The sequence below is a fragment of the Lithobates pipiens genome, unplaced genomic scaffold (assembly GCF_037356315.1).
Source record: "Lithobates pipiens isolate NorthernLeopardFrog02 unplaced genomic scaffold, aLitPip1_a1.2 Scaffold_27, whole genome shotgun sequence".
Taxonomy (NCBI): Eukaryota; Metazoa; Chordata; class Amphibia; order Anura; family Ranidae; genus Lithobates; species Lithobates pipiens.
This window is the reverse complement of record NW_027507788.1, coordinates 160569970-160584071: the sequence shown is the minus strand read 5'-3', so window position 1 is coordinate 160584071 and position 14102 is coordinate 160569970. Positions and strand designations below refer to the sequence as shown.

The 14102-nt window shown below is 41.9% G+C and overlaps 1 protein-coding gene across 2 annotated transcripts in view; it reads right to left on the bottom strand.

The window, feature by feature from the left end:
- ROBO3 (roundabout guidance receptor 3) overlaps positions 1-14102 on the bottom strand; it is a 428948-nt gene that overhangs the window by 272720 nt on the left and 142126 nt on the right. The window lies entirely within an intron of this gene.

Here is a 14102-nt window from a genome sequence, read left to right as displayed (position 1 = left end):
CTGGAATTAAAATCCTCTCAGCTGCTGGAATATATGGGGGATGGGTGGGGTTACAAGTAAGGAACCTACAAGAATAGAAATATGGAAGATGCCATTGCTGACTCCAGGAGCTGTACTGAAGCCACCAGTGAGTCACTGACCTGAAACAAGCATGCAGCCACCAGTGAAGTGTCAGGACCTCTCATAATAGGCACATGTTTGCTTTGGGTCAGCGACTAATTTAAAGTAGATGATCACCCTCCTTTTAAAGATTGTAAATCATGGACCTTCTCCCCTCCCTTTAACACATTTGGAAAGGTTTTTTGTTTTCGGGGGGGGGGAGGGGGGGGGGAGGGGGTTGGGTAGAAAGTACTTTTTCTTTAAGGTAATTGCTCCCACTCCCTTATTCCTCCCAAACCTGCAGCCTCCTGGGAAACGTCAAACTATATCTCAGGAGGCTTCAGGACAGTTGCCCTGGCAGAAGACGTTACAGTCGACTCTTGATCCCAAGATGGCTGCTTGGGGCTGAAGACAGCACTGAAATTTTTGGGTTGTATGAAAATAGTGTTGGACTCTATGGGTTGGTAAGCTGGTTACCTGTTTTGTAAAAGTCAGCAGCTACACTACTTGCAGCTGCTAAGTTTCACTTTTTGCATACACTAATGTACCTCTTTAAGTTGAAAATAAAGACTAGTATGTGTGGACAAGTCAACAATGACATCTCTCAGGTCTCCATCTTTATAGGTTCCCTTTAAAGTGGTTGTAAACCCTTTACAGGCACTTTTTACTACAGGCAAGCCTATAATTAGGCTTACCTGTAGCTACACTGGATATCTCCTAAACCTGCATGGTTTAAGAGATATCCCTGTATTTGCATGTGCCAACGTCATTGGCACATGCACACTGAAGCAATGGCACGTACATGCCGTTGCTTCAGTTAAGTTGTGCCGTTACCGGCGGTGCATGTGCGGGAGTGACTTAATCTTGGCTCCGCCCATATCACAGAGCCGAAGCCTTGATACCCGGAAGTAACCCCCGGGAGAGATGTCAGCCAAAGGAGCGGTGAACGAGGACCGCTGCGGGGGCTTTGATCTCAGGTAAGTAATTCATAATGAACTAGTATGCTATATATACTAGATCATTATGCCTTTGTCTTGCAGGGTTTTTTTTTTTTTTTTTTGGGGGGGGGGGGGGGTTTACAACCACTTTAAGCAGGTCTCTGAACAGGTGCGGTTTTGGTGGAAGATCTGAGCTTCAGATCTCCTGAATAGGTGACATAAGTTGCAATGTATGTGCTGCTTGTTTTAAATATGGCCATGGCCAGTACAGTGGATTAGAGGTTGACTCCGGGGTTTTCTATACAGTTCTCACCAAGGTTCTATCTACATAGAGGTAACCGAGTTCTAATAAAACCATTGTTTGTGTATGTGAGTGGACAAGTATTTATGATTGGTCGGGACATTAGAGTGTGAGCTAGAGACTGATGATGCTGGCTCGGTGTTCTCTGTACAGCACTGTGGGATATGTCACAGCTATATAAATGTAAAATAATAATAGTGTGTGACTCTGGTGGGACATTAGGGTGTAACAGAACAAAAAAGTAAATGTCTTTTTCCAGAAAATAACATAAATAGAACTATATATAAAGAAACATAATTGTATTATCCGTAATTACCAAATTATGCAAAACACAACCCTACCTCAACCTAAACACACCCTCAGGCTAAGAAACAAACGTTTAACCCATGAATGCAGCCTTTTTTTTTTTTTTTATCCGATCTTATAAAAATCTAAAGGACGTGAAAAGACAGAAAGAAAACCCGTACACCTGGAGACTGACAGACAGCAGCTACTGGGACCTGAAATTCCTCCACGCCTTTGTCTAGGCCTCCTGCTATCACCTGTTCTTCTCAAGACCCCAAATCTTCCCATCCTCACCCAGAATGTTGTGCACCACCACCTCAACAGGACTTTTTTCCAAGTGGAAACCTGACACTGTGCATTGCACGTCAAGTAACTAACTACTAAGTTAAATAGAAAAAGTGTATGAAAATCTTGATGAGTCTCAAAAGCCCCATATGACCACTCCGCGTAACTCAAGCAGGGGGAAAAAAAAGGGGGGGGGGATACCCAGAGCCCCACCCACCTGCTTATAGACTTACATTGAAGGGGCACTGAAGCAAGAAATGGGCCATTAGGGTGTAAGCTCCTCTGGTGCGTAGACTAAAGTGAATGGTTCGGTGTTCACTGTACAGCACTTCAGAGTATGTCAGAGCTACATAAATATATACTAATAATAATGTGTGACTGTCTTTGGACATCAGAGTGAAAGCTCCATTCATGCATGCACTTAAGTGAATGGCTCTGTATTCTTTGTACAGCGCTGTGGTATATGTCAGAGCTAAATTACTATATAATAATAATAGCGTGTCTTTGCTGGGACATTGGTAGGATAGCTCCTCATGGTGCAGAGATTGATGCAACTGGCTCAGTGGTTTATGTGCAGCGCTGCAGAATATGTATGCGCTTATACATTGTAAATGTATAATGATAATAGTGTGGTGTAACATGTGGTGTAACATGTGATCCTTACTTCTGTATATCTTGCAATGGCTGACAGTTTAAATGAAAGGTACATGTGGCAATGTATGTCTTTCCAATTCTATAAACTCCAAATCCTCACAATCATTCTGACTTCATTGTATACCCCAAGGCAATTGTCTATTCTACTTTGGCAATATTTTCCATCATTTCTTGCTCCATAATCTGAAGCTATCCCTTTCCCCCGATCTTTATAAATTCTTCATGACATCATGACACGGCAGAACCTTACAACATTCTACATTATAATTCAGGAAAGTGGAGACAGCAGCATCTATACAGGCAGACCGTAAATTGGAATGTACACTCAGATCAGCAATTGAATCAGAGAGAAGACTCGGCACCTGGTACAAAGATAAAAGAATAGGACCTGACCGGTCGTCCTTCAAGGAATTAAGGAGCAGCCTACTGGCCCGATGTGTAATATATACAGGGGTGACTACTGAGGCTGATGGTCAGGCGATTGAGCTGTCACCTTTCATTTTTAACACTGATGCAGGTTGTGGTGATACAATCAGAGTATGAAGAAGCAATCACCCTACGGAAAGGTGGTGGGTTTACAAGAGGTTGCTTGAGGTGTAATTTCAACACCACTGAAAAATTCTGATTAAAACAGATATAGTGCCAGTTATTTGATAGCAGTACTGCACATTTCAAAGAACAACTTTTGGGTCTTATTTTAGTTCCTGGACTAAAATAGTCTTGGTAATAAAAACACTGGGCTAGTGTAATTTCTGAAAAAAGAAGACTTAAAGTAGATGGAACCCCAATCACTAAAACCACATATTAGCTTTTTTTTTTTTTTTTTTAAATTGTAATTTTTATTGAGAGAATTTTTTTACAGAAAATGAAAAGATACAGAACTGACAATATTCAAAGAAAATCTGGTGCATACCTTATTGGAGAGACTGATATAACCTCATGGTGACTACAGATATACAGTAGCAATGGAAGGATAAAAATAGATAACTAAAAGAAAACAAAGCAAAATAAAATGCAGAAAGGAAATAAACAACAGAAAAGTATTACGTAAAACCTTATGAAAATAAAAGGCTGAGAGACAACACATATGTCGTAATGCAGGGGTTGGGGTCTTGAGCAGATGCTTCAATAACGTGACTATTATCTGACAAAAGAGGGCTACATACCTCCACATATTAGCTTTAACGTATTAAGGTCAGCTCAAAAGTCAACTCTATAAATCTGCAGATTTTACTGAAAAAATCCTTGGCCATCCCACCATGATGGTCTTTGTTTAAACACTTCCTGTTATTGGGCTGTCCTGTCTCCCAACTGTTCCTGTGCGGTGTCACCCTGTCCCATAAATCTTTGATGGAGACAACAAGGCACTAGTACCCTGTTGTCACCCATCAGGAAACCCACCTTGAGAAGCAGCTGTTTATTCAATGAAATCTGCAAATGTAAAATTCTAAAAACAACTTCGAAAATTTCTTTACATGTTAAAGCTTATATAATGTTTCAGTTATTTGGTTTATGAATTTTCTAGGCCTCTTTTGGCCAAAAATGGTAGATAGTACAGCAATAAAAACCTCAATAAAGTCACACAAATGTCAAATATCTCATTTTCAGATAATGGCACATTTAAACACATATTTGTGATCAAGAAGATTCTATCACATATGACTTTTTACTCCTTGCAATAACACAATCCGGGTAAAGGAATGAACACTATCCAACCACATGTAACATTTCACTTTTCCTCCCAATGTAAATGGTAATCAAACGCCTGGCCTCACATTTCATGGAGGTTTTATGGCGTGTACTGGGCGCTCCTTGGGGAAATTAGTGAATTCCAAACCAGACAAGGGTAGAAAACGACACCGCTCACTTACAAATCCATCATATCAGCAAGATGGCTGGCTGCTGCGGATTAGGATAATTTACATTATCATATAGAAGGGGGAATCTACATTCACTTCTTCTGCAGCTAGGAGCAGCCTGGAAAATATTGACTTTACATCCTAAGTAGAAAGTGGGGTTGATCTAAAATCTTAATCCTCGTGATCAGCACTCCGTGAAAAAAAAAAAATGGATTAATTGAATAAGAAAAGCTGCAAAAACATCCACTTGAATCCAAAGTGTAGTTGGGTTATTCACATGGAAAAATGGTTGAGGTAACTTCTATAATAATATTGTATTAAATTACTGGATCAGATCTCAGAACAAAACTACGCCCCTTGATCTGCTACCCCCTTGTCCACGTAAAGATGATCCCCAGGAGCACAAGGCCCTCTGTAGTCTTATATCTGAAGCTTGTATGCCATTAGGCATTATCAGCTTTATGATTTTCCCACCAGTACCCTCCCAAAGACAGTGCCTGAAATCCCTGACCTAGAATGAGCAGAAAAATCATAACGCCCATAGGGACCAGTGCCAGTGCCATTCTTCAGCAGAAGTGCTGATTTTTCCTGGATATAGAGTCTACAGAAACATCCTCAAACTTACAGGCAACAGAGAACAGTTGGAAATGCAGGCATGATTTAAGATTCGTTGGACACCCAGGCATTATCTAAGCATCTCATGAGATCTTCCACATAGGTTTGGTAAAACCAGTATTAAAACAGTATTGTCTGGGTCACATGAACATTCCTTTGAAGACTACAGAGGAGAGACGTGAAGGCACCACTCAGTCTGCAAAAAGGAGCCCTGGTGGTGGTTTGCCATTTGTAAATAAACAGCATCACAAGGTCCAATGTGCCTAATGGCTTCTCCTTGAAGAGTTGGTAGGTGGGATTGCCCATAGACACAATCATGGGCGTCCGCAGGTAGAGGCAAGGGGGGTCAAGTGCCCCCCCCCTGGAATCAGGGATTGGATCTTAAATTCAGCAAAGTTTTGTCGCTTTCGGGGTGCGGGCAGCCCTCACCTGGGTGCCACCCGCCAGTGGAGTGGCACCATCAAGGTGCTGTCAAGCCCTCCATTAGTGTAGTGTGACTTCGGGCTCTTTTCCCTGCTCAGTACAGCAGAGAACTCGGCGGCGTTGTGACAGGAGAAAGGCGAGCTGCGGGCTGTCAGAAGTTTCCCCCGCTCGCCCCTCCTTTCTCCTGTCAGGGACAAGAGACAGCGGCTCTCACCAGGTTCCCCGCCCAGCTTCCTGCCCGCTCCTTCCCTACTGGCCATAACTGAGGGACAATCAAAGGAGACTAGGAGAGGAGAGCATCATGGGACATGTAGTCCCAAAGATTGACAGCCCCATTTTCCACAGGGAGGAGGCTACAGCTCTATCGAGAGAGAGATTGAGAGACTGCAGCCTGGAAAAAAGCTGAGGGAGAGAGTGCTACAGGACAAAGAACGAGGAATGTGCTGGGCGGAAGCCAGAGAGAGAGCCGCACTGCCCAGCGCCACCAGAGAGAGAAACACACTGCTCAGCGCCACCAGAGAGGGAGACACGCTGCCCAGCATCACCAGAGAGAGAAAGGCCAAGCCACTACCAGGGTACAAACATACTAAACTACTGACCAGAGTCGCCCCCGGGTAACCAAGAGTGAGCGATCATCCAGCCGGAGGGATCACTGCTGTAGTTTCGCTGGGACTGGTAAGAGGGCCTGTTGGCCATTATCCATTACTTATCCTAGGAACTGTACTACGTCTGCAGACTCTGACCATGATAATGTGTTAATGACATTGTCCAAAAGGTTCAGTGCATGAGTGACCCTAAAATGATGACCCCCCCCCCCCTGAAAAACTTCTGCGGACGCCCATGGACACAATATCTGCTTTTGGTTGATCTGCCATTACATTTCAGTAGGAATTTTTTACAATCTTCTAAAGTGAACTTGCCAAGTAATTTAACATTTTTAATGTGTTGCCCAAGGACAAGCATTATAAGGTATCTCATGTGACCTCTTTACTAACCAGACAAGCCTTTCCATGCACGCCTCTGATCCTTGTTTCACTCTGACAAAGAAAAAAACAAACTAGCGCCCATAGGGACCAATGCAATTTTTCAGCGGGAGTCCAAAGAAAACATCTTCAACCTTGCCATAGGCAATAGAGAATGGTTGGACATGCAGGCATGCTCCAAGCATCTCATTGTATTTCCGTGTACCCCTCCTGGTTTTTCTGTGTCATTAAAGGTCAATCTCAACAATGTAAAGACTAGACTTCACCTACCCACCATGCCTTATCTAATAAAAATTACTTTTTTGGATGCTGAGATGTGTCAGAGGCCAGGAGGAACTACATTTAAGGTAAGCAGCACAGAGACGAATTTTCAGGAAAATTAAGCACTTAAAGAAAATTGAAATTAGGATTAGAGGGGTGCACAAGGCTTTTTTTTTTGGTAATAGCAGAGGCCTTCTGGTGTATTTTCTTAGACATCTGACAGGTCCGGGTCCATTTTTAAGGTGGTCAAGGTTGGGCCTAAATACGTGTGTATTACACTAGAATCTAATAGTTGGCTAAGAACATCATTATCATTTTATTTATTTAATGACCCCCCTCCCCCCTCGTGTTACCTGACAGGAGATTTTATATAATCAGAGAGAATGATGTCACTGCAACCGCTACAGATGTACAAACGCCTTTTAGAGTCAGCAATCCAGAATGTTTCATTAGTGCACATTATCATATCCTGTATGGAACAAATGGCTGCATTTAGCTTCTGGGGAAAACCATAAAGATGATTAAACACCTAAAAAACACAATTCTTGCTTTGCTAGAATAAAATAAAATGTCACTAATGTAATATCGGATAAACATCTGTCGTTTTTTTTTGTAATTAAATCTTCGCATTGTGGCATTTCCATATTATTGATAGGAACCCATTCCCTCGGAAATCAGAATCTCCCCACCTCAGCCACATACAATGAGGAAGCAATAAAATCATTTGCTGCTGCATTGAGTACAGGACGCGCCTTATTATGTAGAGAAATATGCAGATTCAATTTAAACTTAATTCATAAAGGATTAAAAATCTATTAAAATGTTGATTTATCACAATACTAAGTTAATTGTATGGTCGCTCTACATATATTTAAATCATCCAAGAAGGGTTTTAGGAATGCGGTTAAAGTTAAAATAATATTCTCACCTTTTAAAAATGAATATTTTAGACAGGTTATTTGAATCCTGTACTGATTAGCCATAGATGGGGAGAAGACCCTCCCGAATTACAGGGACCAACCACCATTGCTTAGGTCTGCTGCAATTTGTCCCTGTTGGTCTGCAGTTCACTACTTTCTTCCCTCTTTTGGTGAGAAGACAAGTATTAGCCAGGTATTCTCAGATGCCAGAAGCATTCTCTTCTAGGGGTAGCCTAAATAGTCCATGGTCCCATTCAATTATCAGATCATGGTGGAACAGGCCCATTATGACCAGTCTAATGAATGTCTCCAATGGAAATCCCATTTCTGCCCAAAAACGGTGCCTATAACAAATCCAATCAATCGTGTCACCCATCCCTTATGGACTTCTCTATAATGTAGAACAAATAACTTTAAAGTCTGCCAATGAGAGACACTTTGAGCTTGTGGTGGGGCAAAAACAAATTACGGTGGGGAAATTGCACAAACAGTCTGAGACCAAGAACCTCTAGGTGATTCAACCTTCTGATTCCCCACTCAAACTTGATATTTTGATCCCTATGTTTATGTTTTTTGGCATTTCATTACATTTTCCTACTCTGTTCAAGGAAAATACCATACTCTTGAGTTAACTGCAGATATGCAAACCCCAGTTTTCCTCACATCAAAACACATTTCATCCTCTGCTACCACTTGGCTTGTAGGCACCTAAGCACCAAGCATAAGTTATAAGAATTCATGGAAGCCCCTTTCCATGTCCCCCATATAGGATTAGGTCAACTAAAGCCTGGTACACACAGGTAGTCTTTATCGCTCAACCCAGGGGGCTGAATGAAAAAAAAGGAGGAGCTCGCTGTATGACGTTTAGTACATCAATTTTATGTGATGTAATGTTTACTACATAGATTTCCCCACTGAGCCATTGTGTTTTGACAGAGGGATTGCCCGCTTAACAAGAACACTCCGGTCAAGTGCTCACAGCCATTGGATGCCAATCGGCTGCTGGTTTTCAGGCATGCCAATTTGTCAGAAGCTGGACATTAGGCTGGCTTCTGTTAGACAGGCTGCTGAACCGGCCAATATTCGGCTCGCATGTACCATGTTTAAGCAATGCACATGGACACATGGAAAAAGTAGAAAAGATGAGCCTTTACCGTTAATATATAACTAAGCTTCACCAGCTTTATGTTACAACAAGCATCAGAAAAATATGCTAATAGTTGGCCTAGTCATAGAGGATCCTGGGTAACTCCAAGCCCTTGTACCTAGTCCTCGCCACTGCTGCAGGGCAATAATGATAATACAGCAAGGACTGCAAATAATGGCTGCTGCTTGCTGAAGTGTAACCCACTATAAAGTATAATTGATGTTACTGGACTAACGGAGCCTTCAGTTATTTGTACAAATAAATCAGCAGTGTGTGACAAGATGAATGGAACTGGAGGAGAAGACTCTGGCAGAGATGTTGATTTTGACCTTGTGTGAGAATGAATTAATCTTCTCTTATCAGTGACTCGCGCTGAGCTCTGCGGGGCCATCATATACATACTGAGGCAAGCCAATCCTTCAGAATTAAAGAGGAGAAAAAATATTTACATGGGTTTTCATGCGTCAAGCAATGGAGGTACAGACTGAAAATTCAGGTGGTGCAGTGGGAAAGACTCCAACCTATAATATTATATATATATATATATATATATATACATATACACACACACACACACACACACACACACATTATATATATATATATATATATATATATATATACACATATACACACACATATACACATACATACATATACATTTATATATACACACACACATACACTCTATATAGTAATATATCTAAAAATAATTTAAAGCTGAATTCTAGGCAGGTACAAAAGACACAATTTAGTGTTCTTCTACATTAGCACATCAATAAATGCATTTTTAAAACCTCTTGTAGTCCTTTTACCGAAAAGTTCAGACCCGTTCACATACTGACAAAAGCATGCTGATAGGAAAGAGTGTTGAACTCATCATTGTGTTGCTTCTCATTCATTCTCACAGCCAATGCATTTCAGGGTTTAAGATACTTTCCCTTTTTTAAGCACTGATAAAGGGGGAGTGTTTGAACCCCTGAAACTTGGACACCTAAATCTTATGTCTAGCACTCTCATTAGACTTTTTATGTAGATCTTGAACTCTGGGTTCCCTACATAAGAACCCCCTATTGATGTTGAAAGCTGCTCTACCAGAGCTACTGTGTTACTGAACGCAACCCATTTTCTTTAACCATGAACTACTGATAAACCAAATCCAGCTCCTCTGATATTCACATTCATGATTTTAATGTTTGTGTTCACCTTCATATTTCCTGGCATCTATTGCGACCAAGACAGAAAGCGATGGGAAATCCAATGTTCAACAGTGGTCAGTGGTCCAGGGGAGGTAAAGGGAAATCTCCCATTGGGAGCACCTGTTTTGGTGATAGCTGTCTAATAGAAAATCCCTATAAAGGGAAAATCCTCTTTCACTTCTTGTTGCGTCTCAGAGAAAAAAAAAAAGTAGTAATAACACAATAACACACAAACAGAAGAAAAACACATCCCCACTCTGTCCAAAAACAAACATTTTGACTAGATATGCTTTAGGTTGATATCTATACCCATTTAGAAAATACATTTTGACTATTTTTAGGGCTCATTTATGGATTGTGGATTGCTTTTGAGAGAGTGGTACAGAAGCAGATGCCCTTTTTTTTTGGCAGTCAAATGGGAATTTTTAATGGGAATACCACAACGCAATCACAAGTCCCATTTACTAGAATGGATCTGGCAGTAACTCAGCTAAACGCAGCCTTATGGAAGAGTGGCATGGAGAAAGCCATTGTTGAAAGAAAACCATAAGAAGTCCCATTTGCAGTTTGCGAGAAGTCATGTGGGGGCCACAGCAAAATTGAACTTTTTGGCCCAAAAGCAAAACGCTATGTGTGGCGGAAAACTAACACCGCACGTCACCCTGAACACACCATCCCCACCGTGAAACATGATGGTGGCAGCATCATGTTGTGGGGATGCTTTTCTTCAGAAGGGACAGGGAAGTTGGTCAGAGTTAATAGGAAGATGGTTTGAGCCGAATACAGTGCAGTCAAAGTCCAGACCTAAATCCAACTGAGAATCTGTGGCAAGACTTGAAAATTCTATTCACAGATGCTCTTCTTCCAATCTGAGAGAGCTTAAGCTATTTTGCAAAGAAGAATGGGCAAAAACTTCACCTTTAGATGTGCAAAGCTGGTAGAGACATCTCCAAAAAGACTTGGAGCTGTAATTGCAGCGAAAGGTGGTTCTAGAAAGTATTGACTCAGAGAGGCTGAATACAAATGCACGCCACGCTTTTCAGATATTTATTTGTAAAAAAAAATTGAAACCCATTTATCATTTTTCTTCCACTTCACAATTATGTGCCACTTTGTGTTGGTCTATCACATAAAATCCCAATAAATAAATTTTGGTTGTAACATGACAAAATGGGGAAAATTTAAAGGGGTGTGAATACTTTTTCAAGACACTGTATATCGCATACCTGGCCAATGCCTCTGGAAGCTAAAGTAGATACTGCTACTACAGTGATCTCCATTAGCTTCCAGGTCCTGTGCCAAGTGGCTGCCCTGCTAATTATTGAACACAGGAGGTTGCCTGCTCGTTATGGATGATAGAAGGTCGCTTTGCACTGTCTCAATAAATGCTAAGCGTTTTCGGATTGGATGAGGCAGAGATTGTGACATCACTAACTTGTGTCTCCACCTTATCCAATCAGAGAACACTTTGCATTCACTGAGAAAATGCAGTGCGATCTCTGAATGGTGGTTGTGCCAAGTGGGGCGATCTCCTGTGCCCACAATGCAACAGGGCAGCCAGCAGGGGACACAGAAGCTAGTGGAGATCACTGGAGCAGCGGTGCCTACTACAGTGACTTCCAGCTTTCCTGGGGTTCCCACAGGTATGGCATTGCATAGTTACATTGGTCCAAGCTGGAGCAATGTAACCGTTAAATAGCCATACCAAATTCTTCTTTATTGAGGTTTTTGTTGATGGCTTTTCCAACCCTAAACCTGGCGCCAGAGAAGGAATCTTCTCACCAACTCAATTTTTCTCAATGTTTTTTAAACATTTTCTCCTGTCCTGGTGTTGCAATTTCCCACGTCAAACTAGTATAAATTAGAAACAAAATGATAAAATTTAGCAGAAAAAGAATGCAGCCAGACGAAATGCAATTATTTAACCAATTCTTATAAACAGGCTCATAATTCTTTGTATCCTTAAGTGATACGAAAGGATCGTTTTTTGTTTTTTTTAAATAACAAACATGTCATACTTACCTCCACTACGCAGGTCCTTTTGCACAGAGTGGCTCCAAACATCCATTTCTCGGGTCCCTCGGCGGCTCCTTCGCTCATTAGATAACCCCCTTGGAGAAGCGCTCTCCCGAAGGGGTTACCTTGCGGGCGCGCTCCCCAAGTCCAGCATTCGGCATCCATAGAGGCCAAATGCAGGACTCGGCTCCGCACCCCGCATCATTGGATTTGATTGACAGCAGCAGGAGCCAATGGCTGCTCTGCTATCCATCTATCCAATCAAGAGCCAGGAACTCGTGGAGAGAGGAATGCCGGGGATGCGCCGCCAGAAATTCGGGGCTCAGGTAAGTAAAACGGGGGCTGCTGGGCCGGTGACAGCAAGGTGTTTTTTCACCTTAATGCATAGAATGCATTAAGGTGAAGAAACACGAGCCTTGACAACCTCTTTAAGAAAAACATTAATGAAGCTCAGTCATTTCTTTTCTTTAAATGACTATGCATTTTGAGCATGAAAAAAAGATTTTGCTGGCCTAAATCATCCACAGACTCGGGTCCTGATTCATGGCCTCTATTCAGAGTGTGTTCTCAGCCCGCCACTTACTCCTGACAAATTGTTAGAGGATTTATTACGTGTGACCAGCGCAAGAAGTGAGAAAGCACAAAAAGCATAACCCTCATAACAACACATTATATAGAGAGCCTGTCCCATGTGCCAGGTTGGGGGGGGGGGGGTCACGTTTCTCATTTCGAGGGGAACCGTTATACGTGTAGAAATGCAACTTGCAGATACAATGCCGGAATTGTGCACATTTGTGTATTTAATGGCGCTTTGTGTAAAGAATATAATTCAGGTGGTTTTAATTTTTAATTGTGGCTGAATAATGTATAAACGCTGGCCCCCTCATTACACACATGCACTCTCATTCTCTGAGTTAATAGTCACTGGGGACGGAGCTCATTCCTAATCTACGACTCTGCTGTGGGTCCTGCGGTTGCTGGGTGTAAGCAGTGTACTACTTTGTCCACATCTGCTGTTTGACTTAGAACCTGTTCTGTGTTCTTTTCCATTGGAGAATGATAAACAAAAATGTTAAAGATTTCTGTCCCAATGTATGATTCAGTCTTAACTCTTCAAGACTGGGGGTTCTTTGCACCTTCTTGGTTCTGGTCCATAGACTTTGTCTTTTCTCTCTGATGCTTCAGAGTGTCAGAACACAAAGGTGTCTTTCCAAAAAAGAATAAAAAATGAGACTGCCAAAGATCCAATGCGATCCCCCCCCCCCCCCCCCCACGTGCCTGCGCTTAAGCCGCCTTATGGTAACGCCGGCCCTCTGTGCCAGGGTGACAAAACTGTTTCCAATCAGTCATTCTGATCCTATGCCTTCAATACTTTCGAACCCGACGTCCTGGAACAACTCTGCAAATGGAGGTTAGCGATAGCAAACAATGTCCTGTTGAAAGATTAAACTTTGCCTCGTGTCAAAACCAGGTACCCGCTCCCACCTCCCCCCCAAAAAAGCGGGGGGAGGGTGCAAACAAGTGGAGCTTCCCTTTTTGGGTGAATCTCTGCTATAATCTGTCGGGTATCTCCACAGTTTTCCAATTTAAGCAAAATCTGAAAACCTGACCTGATGGTGCAGTTGTGGAATGAAACTCCAATTTAGAAGACACAGCAGCCACAATCCAGAAACAACAACTGGCCTCCCAAAAAGACCCAAGAGCTATTTTAAACCATCTAAAAATAAAATAAAATATACAGTATTACATTTTTTGTGGAATTCCTGTCAAATCTGAATGAATGAATGAATGAATCTGAATCTCATCCTATGTATGGTCCACCTAATACAATGTTCTACTCTTTTTCCCAATAGCCCCCCTTACCGGTCCTGCCACGTAGTTCTGTTGTGTGCTGTGCGTGTTCGATAATCAGATCGTATCTATGAAAAGGCAAAGCGTTAGCAGGAATTCTGTCAATTTCCTTTGTTTGGAAACCAAGAGGAAATGTCTGTATAGGGCTGAGAATGTTTGTTTGATTCTGATATGGTTATAAATTTGATGTTTACTCAATTATTCCCAAGGCATGCAAAAAATTGACTGAACAAACGCTCTAATAAATTCTGGACACAATTTGGGCT